Below are 12,737 nucleotides of genomic sequence, written 5' to 3' on the forward strand. Positions count from 1 at the left end.
GCAACCATCCTCACTGTTCGCAATGGAGACCGAATCCCTAGAGTTGTCCAGTGGGATCGCGGTGTCTCCAGAGCGTCTAGAAGCCATACGGGCCGCGTATCAGTCTGATCCGGTCCTCCCACGGGTCGTCAAACAGGTACTGGCAGGGTGGCCGAAGCATCGGCGCCAGTTGCCAGACGCACTCCGGCCGTATCATGGCTTTCATGACGAACTTTTCACACAGGACGGACTGCTGTACAAAGGCAGGTGTGTGGTCATTCCCAGCGCTCTTCAGCAGGACCTTATCTCGCGCCTGCACCGTACTCATTATTGGTGCCAATCGGAATTTCTTTTCTTGGAATTCCAATTTTTGTCCAATTCCAATTTGGAATTTGGACGGAATTCTTAACAATTTTTGGAAATTAATCGGAACACACGGCCTTTAAAATTTAAAATTTTAAAACGGAGGCCTTTAAAACGCTTTTAAACACTTTTAAAATTTACGCAAAAAATGCAAAAATCGTTAAAAATTGGAATAGCCCCCGCTTTGGACAAAATTTGAAATTTACTTGGCAATTTCTTGGAATTGGATCGGAATTGGAATTGAAATTTCATGAAATTGGCACCACTAGTACTCATATTGGTTTGTCATCGATAGGTACTGCGACTTGCTCGGCAGAACGTGTTTTGGATCGGAATGACCAGCCAGCTAAAAGAAGCGATTCTGAAGTGCCCAACCTGCCTAGCCCATCGCCCGGCTCAGACGGCCGAGCCGCTATTGTCGCATGAGGTCCCCTCCCGGCCATGGGCGAAACTGGGAACGGACATTTTTGAACTTAATGGGTCAATGTACCTCGTGCTGGTAGATTATTACTCCAACTTCATGGAGATTGACCGCCTGACTCGGACTACTGTGACACAGGTGACCTCAGCTCTAGCGGCCCAGTTCGCTCGCTATGGCATTCCAGAAACGCTGGTTAGTGACAATGGACCACCGTTCAGCAGCTGTGAGTTCAAAGCATTTCTGCGTTCCCTGGATATTGATCATGTTACCTCCAGCCCAGGCTATCCGCAATCGAATGGCAAGGCTGAGAACGCCGTGAAAACGGCGAAGAGTCTAATGCGTAAGGCTATCGCCTCCGGTGAAAACTTCCTTTGGGCGCTGATGACGTGGCGTAATTCGCCCAGTGAAGGGTCAGACATGTCGCCGGCACAGAAAATGTTTGGACGTGCCTGTCGGACGTTTTTGCCTACTCCCAGGTCAAACTTGCTTCCCGCGTACCCGACTCCTCTCCCGCGTGTTCTCGCTGACAATAAACTGCGCCAGGCGAAATATTACAATCGTCGGACGCAGCCCCTGGCCCCTCTGGTCGTGGGTCAGCCCATTCGGATGCGCCTCCCTGGACAGCGCACATGGACCCCTGGCGTCTGTACAGGAATAGCTGGGCCGCGATCTTACTGGGTGCGCGTGAATGAAGTGACCTATCGTCGCAACCGCCGCCAGCTGTTAGCCACCAATGACCCTCTGCCTGTACAGAGTGATCACTCGGACCCAGACGTGCTCGGTCCGCCACGGGAACCCACCGCGTTACCAGAGCCGCCTCAGACTCCTCCCGTCGCCACCGGCACGGGCGTGCGCCCGCTCGTCGTCCCGCCCGTGCCTCCTGGCGAACCGTGGATGGATGTGCCGTCATCTCCTCCGCTCCCGCCGTCCCCCGTCCATGCGCCTTACGCACCACTGACCGGGGCAGGCTCACCGCCGGTCATAAATCGCCGTCCCCAGCGCGAAAGGCGCCCGCCCGCCTATCTGTCCGATTACGTTAGATGAATCACTGTTCGTGTCAGTTCAGTTCGTGTTCACTGTTCTTGTCAGTTCGTGTCATTGTATGCTGAATGTGGCTACGTACTTATCAGCAGACGGTAGAATGACCAAGCGTCATGAGAGGTATGCAATGTAAATATTTTGTCGTGTTTTATACTGTTTTGCGATTAGGGTAAGGTGCCTAATTAGCGACCCCCTTAATTTGAACCGTCATTGCTCACGCTCTGTAGGTGCCACTGTGTTACTGGCTTGATTTTCGGAGAGATCATTCATTTTTCTATTAAAATATAGTCATTTTCTGCCCCAATATTCACTAACTTATTTGTAGTGAGCATTTTGGCAAACCATTGCAAAAAACGCTAATAGGGAACTCTTCCCGATTAGCGACCGGGGAGGGTCGCTAATAAGTCTATGGGTTTCCCCATATTAAAAATGGCAAAAAATGCGACGCCTGAAAAGATGAAATATGATCTCAAAAAAGGTAAACTATACGCAAAGCACTCAATCACTCGAACAGGAACGTTTATCCAACACATTTACGTAAGTAAAAACTGATCACGTGATGCACCGAAGGCGGAAAGAAGGCGGAAACCCAAATTTTGCGGGCTATCTTGTATGATATTCGAGGTCCGCGCTGAATTCGGCACCCCTGCAGTCGGTGACGACATTTTGCATCCCCTGCTACACATTTGCAAGCTTCAGCAACACCTCATTTTCATTTCTCTCTTTTCCCCTTTCTTTCCCTTCTTGAGCTATTTGCGACCATGTCAGGCGCAAATAAGAAATATGAGTTGCGACATATTTTTAACCGCCATGCTGTGCACAGTTGAGTGATTCGCTATGGGAAAATGGCAATCAATTAAAAAAGGAATGTCGATTAAGAATAAAAAAGGTGCATCATCCTAATGTGCATCGCTTTTCGTTAGAGAGGGCCCAAACACACACTGAAAAAAACTTACTCCCCATTTTCTAATTTTAGAATGCCAAAAAGCACTCCTGCAATCGAATAATTTTATGACCTGGCATAAGCGCCTAAAATGGGGAGTTTTGGGGAATAAAACTAGCATATAGAATATATTTAGTATCCGAACGCTTATATTATTCGTGCTAGGGAGTAATTTTATGACGGAGGATAAAAGTATGCTATCTTTGGATAAGACTACACCAGATGATAATTTTATTAATTTAATACTAAAATTACTCCCATTCGGGGAATAATATTGCCATGCCAAAAAGCACTCCTTTTTTCGATAATTTTACCCCGGAGTAACTCCCCGGTAAAATCAAGCCCCGGTGTAAAAGTACCACCCCTGATAATGCGGGGTGATGTGATAATATTATGACCAAGTGTAAAATAAGGAATGCATTTAAACAATGTATTGAAACACCAACAATTGATTAACGAATGGTACCTGAGCATCAGCAGGTAGGTACATCTTAATTTGGACGCATTTCCAGTGATGGCGCATTGCGGCCGACAGGGACGTAATTTTGCTTCCTAGTTGAGAAGCGGCGTCTCAACTGGGAGGCAAAACTTTGTCTCTGCCGGCCGCAATGCGAAATCACTGGAAGGACGTTCAAGGTCACAACTCACAAGGGCGTTATGGTTAACACTGAGGCTAACGAATAACATCTGCGCACAGAACCACCGCCACGGATGGCAGATAAAACGAGCGTGTATGGTTAACACTGAGGCTAACGAATAACATCTGCGCACAGAACCACCGCCACGGATGGCAGATAAAACGAGCGTGTATGGTCAACACTGAGGCTAACGAATAATATCTGCGCACAGAACCACCGCCACGGATGGCATATAAAACGAGCGTGATCTGGGCTATGAAAGACGTACTGAGACTCATTGGCGTACTCAGACCGCCGCAGCTGAATTAGTCATAATACAGAGGCTCCAGTAGTGTGAGCCACACGTTGCGAGTCACTTGAGCCACAGGTGAGCCACAAGTCACGAGTCACTTGAACCACAGGTGAGCCACAGGTCGCCAGTCATTCGAAGTGGGCATCTCCGATGCTGGTTCTACACTACCTGGGTAACCTCCCACACCTTCTGTGATAAGCCAGATAGGTTTACATCGAATCCCACACTCCGGTAAAGAATCTCGAACAGGGCCCTGCAGGGCCCCGTGAACTTTGTGTAGAAGACAGCGTGGGCGGCCGTCATTAGGGCCACGGTCTCCAACCTGGTGGCCGGCAGTTGGCAGACCACCACACCGTCCACCGATAGCTCCTCACCTGCCTGACGAACCCCGTTTCTCGGATCCGCCAAGGTGCCAATGGTTGTTCCACAACCATAGGCAAGTAGAGCTAGCAGCTCGTCGTCTGCCGTGAAAAAGAATATTGCAGTCAGTTGGCATCAATGCATATCGTACAAATAAACGTAAAGGAAACCTAGGAGAGAAACAAGGAACCGCGTTCGTACAGTAGCTGGCTATGCCATCTACAGTATCTGGAGACGATTCTTCGCTTCTTCCTGATTTCTTTTCACTCTCAAAACGTAGTACGATGCGTAGTACGTTTGCGTAGTACGATACACTCTTACAACTAAACGTGGTGCATAATTACAAAATAATTATACGTCGTTAAAATATTTCAGTGAAATAAGAAATTAGTACCCGATGTTCCGCTGTCATGGTTAAGTATGGAGTGCAAGTAGGTATCAAACTGCATGTAACTGTGGTATATTTGGAGACAATGAAGACAACCATGAATGGAGACAACCTGAATGGAGACAACCATGACTTTTCAATATCATTAGAGTTAAACAACACTTTTTGACTAATAGCAAAACCAACGACGATTGGCTGTCCAAAGGTGAAGTACAACATGTTGTCCCGCCCGTTGTTAACCCTATTAGTGGCAGGCTCCTGGCTACCCCTATTAGTGGCAGGGGGGGGGGGGGCTGTTTACGACCCCCTTTGATATCTCGAGATCTAACGGGCCGATTTTCAAAATTCAAACGGCATTCGATTTCGCTCAACGAGATCTACATTTCAAAAAAAAAAAAATTAAAAAATGTCAATAGGGGGGTAGAGGGGGGTAAAAACGGGCAAATTGCAGATACATTTTAGACTGTTTATCACGGCCAGGTTTCTGAACCAATCTTAACGCAACTTTTGCCGATCGATAGAGAATGAACCAGGAATTCACATGGATCCTAAAAATATGCATTTTCAAAAATCATAGGCGGATACAGATCATTGAGATTGGGGGTACACAAAAAGTAAAGTAAATAAGGTTTTTGTTGGTACTGTTTCTAAAAAGGGTGGCAATGGTCTTGTTATGTTACAATTTTCTTACGAGAGAACGACTAAAATTGTATTGGTCATGCATAGGCGGTGTCAGGGCACCTATGTTGGGAGGTAAAAAATAACCCCCCTTTTTGGACGCCTGGATCCGCCTATTATAACAAAAACGTGTCAAAAGAGGATGCACAATAACTTTGTATATGTTATCACATGATACCTTTCATTCACTGTTCGTAAAACTGGTGCAGCATCGTGATCTTCGCCCAAATTTCGAGATATCCGCATTCGAACTTCACATTGATGCCATCAAAAAGTGTGGGAGATGGGATTTTAACATGGTAATGTTACCTTCCCATATTCCACACATTTGTGATGGCTTTAATCTGAAGTCCAATTGCGGATATCTTGAAAACTAGGCCGAATTTCGGGAAACAGACTTCAGGGTAGGTCATAGGTGGGTTAGGTCTAGTGAAAACCGTTTTGTGTAAAAAAGGTGGCAGTCTTCCTTTAAGCCAAAAAAAAAAATCATCAAGAAAATAAACAGTGGTCCTGCCCTCTGCTATTAACCCTCGCCGGCCGAGGGGGGGGGGGGGGGGGGCGGGTGCCGCCCCCCCCCATAGGGTTTTTTTCGCGATAGCTCCGAACACGCTGGCGATAGAGAGCTGAAACTTGGCAAACCTGACCTTTGATCCAAGCCGGATCTTTTGACACCAACCGCATTTTTGGGTCAGGTCAGGTCACTGACCTATGACGTCATAAGTGAACCTCTGCACGGTCTTCAGATGTCGCAACTTCGCAACGCCCTCACTGCCAGAGGAGATGTCACAGGGAAATGAAACTTGCAGGATCTAGTACCTATCCATTATGAGTCCCACAACTTGTATATCTCGGATTTTTCCTAAAGGTCATATGAGGTCAGGTCATTTTCGTGACCTCACCATTAGGTATAAGTCAATGGGGAAAAATGAAAACTGCTATTCTGGCGCCGGGAACGATCTCCAACTATCTCAAGCACACAGAATCGTGATTGATTTGATGCACTCCTTGCAAGGTTAGATGCGTCACTTTTGCAATGTTGACCTTGCGTGACGTCATTTATGACGTCATCAAGGTCATATTAGTTTTTCGTCAATAACTCTTGATCAAATTGAGCTAGCGAGTCGGGAAAGCCACCAATGGACTCAGGAAGACCTGCCGAATCGAATGATATGCGACATGACCTCTTTCGACCAGCTTCGTGACCTGGGGGGTGCTGACCTGACCTTGACCTGAGGTCAACACCCCAAGTTGACCTGACCCGAACAAAAAGTATACCATTCGACGCGCCTGAGCGAGACGAACACGATGCTGCCAAAATCGGCGCTCTGCGGCCGTTTTTTGCGAAGTTATTCACCAAAAACTGAACCGTACCTTGGGGCACTTGACCTGACCTCAGAGGTCACCGGTTGACCTAGGCCCTTAAAATCGGGTACCAATCTCTGCGTCTCGTAACGGCGCACACGCTCGTTTTTTCCGCGACGCGCTAGCTCCACCAGGGGCGAAACGGCGAGGGGGGGTTGTACCCGCCCCCCCCCCTCGGCCGGCGCGTATGTAGAAAACCAATAGGTCCGGCGAGGGTTAACCTCATTTTCTCACTTTATGGTAAACTGCTCTGATTTATCATCATTTGTTCTTATTTTATTTTATTTTGTATTCATCCTCTTACCCATGCGGCCTCCACTTATCCTTTTATGGCATTCATGTTTTTGCGTTTTTTGCGCTTTTACCACACATTATACATATATTTACACATTTTATTCATTACTGCATCAGCGTTTGCCATCCCATTTCTGTATTACGCCATTGGGATATGTGAAACGTCATTTCTCCATCGTGCAGGAAGAAGCATGCGTGGGAAATACCTTCCTACACTTGGTCTTGGCTAATGTTTTGGCCTGACCTCGTATTTATCGAAAATACCTCGGGCCTAACTTTACATTCGCTAAAAAAAATCAGTCATATCTACACATTATTCCAGCACTGGCCAGGAATATATTGTCTACGATGATCGGCTCGAGCCCAGTTATACATATAGAAGAAGAGTATCCCCCCACCGGCACGATGTGTTGCTAGCGGAACACCTCATCCGAAAAGGTGTGCTTGTGCCCGTTCAAAACTCACCGTCTTTGTCGGCCGGCTCCACGTTTATCATCGTCTGGGCATACTTCTTCGCGGTATGTCTGATTTTGTGCAGGACATGCTCCTTCACGTCCTCCTCGAGCCCCATGATCATTCCCAAGTCAGTCCACACCTGGAAACATGGCAAAATCACATTAATGAATGGAATTAACATCAAGCAACATCAAGTGAACATTATATCATTGTGGAAGGTCAGGTCAGGTAAGTTACTCCAGCTCACAAAAAGTTTGAAAGCGCGCCACGTCAAGTGTCAACCTCTGGTGATCTTTTACCTGATAAAAATGACTGGAATGCTTTCGTCATGGTTTGTGACAAGATTCCCAACTCCGCCTTGAGCGTTTCGTTACGGTTACGTTGCTTAGGACCCGCCAAGTTAGATGGGAGAAGGGGGGGGGGTGACTTCCCAGCAGGCGGTAGAAAAAAACAGAGGGAGTGGGTTAAAAATTATACAAATTTTCCAGATATTTTCCTATCCAATTTTGTTCCCTGATAGCGCGGATATAAAATGGTGCCACTAATTATATAGTTAGTTCAGTTCAACCATCCCCCGTTAACGAGTTTCAAAATTCCTTTACCGTTACATCACGCTGCCGCGCTGGCGGGAAAAAAGTTCCCACGCATTCATAATACATAGGAACATGGTGATCATCTGGGTCAACTGGCGAGCTTATAATTGGGAAGTTTATAAAAAAACACGTTTACATGAATGTTTGAAGCCCCGTTGCTGGCGTGCTTGCCTACACTGAGAGCTGTTTTGATTCCTTTTAGGCATATTAGGGGAATTGGTCTAAAACAACACCCTGATCATTTCTCCGAATATACCCCAAATACACTTTCTTTGAATATCACTCTGAAATTCTTCTAATATACCCTACACTGAGAACCTTTTTGATTCCTTTTGAGCATATTAGGGGTTTTGGTCTAAAACAACACCCTGATCATTTCTTCGAATATACCCAAACTATATCCTTGTTCTTTAAATAGCTCCCTTGAATTCTTCTAATATACCCTTGTAAGTACCAAAGAGGAAAGGAATATGATTCCTGTTCTATTCCCTGCGATACCCACAGTACACTCCTTTTAACCTACCAAAATACCCTTACATCGAAACCTCTAGTATTCCTTCTAAGCGTATAAGGGGAATATTTTGCAAACTATACTCGCATTATACCACGTAACACTCCCCTATTATTCTGTGATTTCCATCACTGATCTCAATGTATTCTTGCATTAGACCCCACATAGACCCAGAAGGGAAAATAATAATGCCCTAGGTATATTCGTCGTAGAACTTGCTCAGAAACTGTCTCATTACTCTCAGCTTCCTCGTCCGATTTCCCTTTATATATCGTAACACATCCAAAACGAGGGTTAAGGTTCTATCCCCAGCAGGGCGCGTATGGCTGAATAGCCCAGCGGGGCGCGGGTTAGTGGTCAGCAACACGTCCAGGGAGCGACTGCCCGTCCTCCTCGCCCGCCCTGCCGGCCAGTCCCGGCCCGCCGACCGGTCACCGCCGGAGGCGCCGAGCGGCACAGGTACGGTATCTGACAGTAGCGGCAGAGACTGTACACTAGGGTATATTAGAAGAATTCAAGGGAGGTATTTAAAGAATGACGGTATAGTTTGGGTATGTTCGAAGAAAATGATCAGGGTGTTGTTTTAGACCAAAACCCCTGATATGCTTAAAAGGAATCATTTGAGGAATCATTTGAGTATCTTAAGGGCATTCCGCCAGGAAAACGGCAGAGTTATAGGAGCATGACAAACCATGATCAAAGGGAATAGAGAATCGTTTTGGTTGTCAGTGTACCTACTTTTCAGCACCTAAAGCCGCCCCTGCCATGCCTATTGTATTGTATTGTATTGTATTGTATTGAACAATCATGAGCGATCCACATTCTGAAAGTGCGTGGCGATTACTGCTCAGAATCCGTATCCGCGGTTACTAATCTAAACATTCACAGCATTCACACACTCACTCACGTCAGAGCACGGACAGAGACACCTTCGTAGTACCACAGGTACAACTCACCCACCCACCAACCCGTTGGTCAGCGACGATCAGTTGATGCCCCGTCCACTATCGCGGCTTTAACAGATCGGGCAAAGGGGGCGGGGGACAGCTGCGACAGCTGAGTTGGAAGACTGTTGAGTAGAGCTGCGGCTCGATAGGCGAACCGCCGCCTACCCGTTTCCAGCCGTGGTCGCGGAAGGTGAAAGAGGTGGTCTTGCCTGGAGTGTCTCTCCCGGACAGCGCTGTTTGTGACGAACATGGTTGCCAATTCCTCGGGTTCGCCGCGCTGAATGGCTTTGTGGGCGATAACAAGGGTTTGATAATCAGCCATATGACGCGGGGACAACCACCCGAGCTTTTTTCGCAGGTCAGAGACATGGGCAAATTTACGGCGACCGAAAATGACTCTAGCAGCGAAGTTCAAAATTTTTTGGAGACGATCGAAATTTTTTTGGGACCCGTTGCCATAAACTGAGAGGCAGTACTGGATGCGTGAGATAACGAGTGCTGTCACGAGCGTTCTAATGATGCCATCCGGGAGACTGTGGCGCGCATGGGAGAGACCGATCAATAGTCCCGTACACCGGCGGCTGAGTTCGGAGACGTGAGCGTCCCAGGATAGAGTACTGTCAAAAGTGACGCCCAGGTTCCCCACCTGCGCGCACGGCTGCAACGCTGCGTCACGGAACGATACCCTGAAATCTGGCAATTTGCGTAAATTTTGACGACTGCCGAAGACAATGAGCTGTGTTTTACTGGCGTTGACCTTCAGGGCGTTAGCGCAGAACCATTCGTTTAGTGACGCGAGCGAAACCTCCATGCGCGAGATGAGAACTCCAAGGTCCCTGGCAGGACCGCTAACCAATACTTGGGTGTCGTCGGCATATTGAAAGACTACTGCATCACCCGCGTACAGCGATAAGTTGTTAGAGAAGATGGTGAAAAGTAACGGCCCTAACGCAGAGCCCTGGAAGACACCCATGGTATTAGGAAGAGGCCGAGACAGCACTCTACTTCCGGACCCATTTTTCAACGACACGCTCTGGGTGTGTCCATGAAGATAGGCGGCGAACCAGGAAATTTCGATACCGTGCAGCATAAGTTTTTGCATCAGAAGCTCGTGGTCTATCACGTCAAAACATTTACTAAGATCGAGAAGGCATAGCATTGAGATCTCCCCCCTGTCGGTGGCGGCCAGGATGCGTTCAGTGACGGACAACAACGCGGTTTCAGTAGAGTGCCGGGGGCGGAAGCCGTGCTGTGAGGATGCCAGAAGGTGATTGTGAGAGAGGTAGATGTAGAGCTGCTGATGGACAATGCGCTCAACCACTTTCATGATTACAGGAACCAGGGAAATGGGCCGGAAGTTTGCGGGGTCTGAAGGATTGCCGGATTTGAACAGAGGGTGAACTATAGAATGTTTCCATGAATCGGGGATATCGGATTGAATTAAGCAGGTATTGATAATATGCAGGATGACACCACCAATGGCTCGGAATCCGGCTTTCAGCATGCGAACGCAGACACCGTCGGTACCGCAAGCACCCGAGCTACGCATGCTGAAAATCGTCCGCTCAAGCTCGGCAAGTGTGATTTCCCGAAGTTGAAAGCTGCATGCACCAACACGGGTAAGACGTACATTCAAATCAGTAGGTGCGTTTTGGGCTCGGATCTCGGCAGCGACACGAGGACCGACGGATACAAAGAAAGAATTTAAGTCATTGGCAGATAGGTCAGGCTGAACATCAGAACCATCCTTCTTACCGGCAACCACCGACCTGATACATTGCCAAACTTTGTTGGGGCCCCGTTCCCCGATTTCCCTCTGTAGTTCCACCCGCCGGTCGCGACGCAAAGCCGCCCGGACAGAGCGGTTAAGGTTTTTGTACTCGCTCGAGTTGCGGCCTAAATGGCGGAGCGCAGCGCGACGTTGGGACATGAGATCTCGAGTGGCGTCGGAGACGGGAGGAGCAGTCGGGTTACGGATAGACACACGCTTAATTGGGGCATGGGCATCGAAAACAGGTACGAAGAAAGACAAGAAAGCATCCCACTTATTACACATGGCTGTTTCCCCTGGTTCCAATGGCCTTGAGCATGTCATGGGTGACAATTTGTCTTCCAGAATTTCTTCATCGCGGAAATTTTCGTCCGCAAATCTACGTCAACGCATTTCTTGGATTGTATGGTCATACTACGGATTACTGTAAAGTCATACTGACAAAACACAAAGTATACAGTAATTTCAGCTTACCTTCGAGGACTGGGACGCTTGCTCGGTTCTCTGACAGAAGGCCTTGGTTCTGACGACTTGAGCACAATGGCGGTCGCGGATGGTCGCGAACTGCAGAGACATTCCGAAAATATTATTCTTGGAATAATAATGTGTTGGACGAATAGATTAATCACTTTTAGATTAGTTATGTCACAACGGAATAGGATTATCAAGAAAGTGATACAGTATTGCTTGAAATACGCTCCCGAATACTCCCGAAGAATAATGTTAGTAATGCTACCACATAATATTACTCCATGGTTATAAAATTATTGTCCGGGCATGATAGTTTTATCACGAAGGAAGTAATTTTTACACCTTCATGAGAATAGTTTTATTCTGTCGCGTCAATTTATCAGCCGTAATGGAGTATAAAAATTACCCTAATTACTCCCCAGCGGTTTATTTTTATGCAGTTTTGATAAAAGTACTCTAGCTGTCAATTTTATTACCATCTAATGGGAGTTCAGCACAAATATATTCCAATGACCTTGTTTATCACTGTGAAATAAGCTAAAATTACCCCATGCCTCTTTGAGACTGATATGAATTTATAAACCGAAAGAATAAACAGGAAATGTGATAAAATTAGAAGATAAAAGTAGCACTTGCTAAAACACAAAAGAGATGATTATAGTACCAGGTTTAAGAATAACTTTCAAAAACGCCCTTAATGCAATGCAGAGAGTAAGAATACGCTACAAAACATAATCATTATATGCCATTGGTGCGTGATTATTCGCCAAACTGGAGTGGAAAAACTCCAAAAATAACTCTCTAGGTGTAAGTTTTTTTCAGTGCACACGTTTCTGATAAGAAACTCGTTATTTTTATTTAAACTCACCTGAAACGTCCCACCAGAAACATCGACGACCGGAAAATAATTTAATTTGATAACCAAAGTATGGCTGACCTTTCGACCATGTTTTTACCGTTTTTACCCCGTTTTCTCCTGCCAGTTTTTGTGTAGGGAGGTAGGTCGCAGATCGGAAAGGGTCGCTAATTAGGCACCTTACCCTACCAGTACCTAGTGTTACAGTGCTCAGTCCTTCAGTGCCGCGGTATAGCTTCGTCGCACAGTAGCTTTGCGTAGCATTTGATGTGGTGCATTGCACATGTGTGTTCGTGTACGGACACCAGCATGTCCGTGATCTCGATATCTCATTGTCGCAGGAGAAGGGATGTGACGTATTGTAATTTGTAGT

This window comes from Amphibalanus amphitrite, unplaced genomic scaffold (assembly GCF_019059575.1).
Source record: "Amphibalanus amphitrite isolate SeventyFive unplaced genomic scaffold, NRLGWU_Aamphi_draft 000085F_arrow, whole genome shotgun sequence".
Lineage (NCBI taxonomy): Eukaryota > Metazoa > Arthropoda > Thecostraca > Balanomorpha > Balanidae > Amphibalanus > Amphibalanus amphitrite.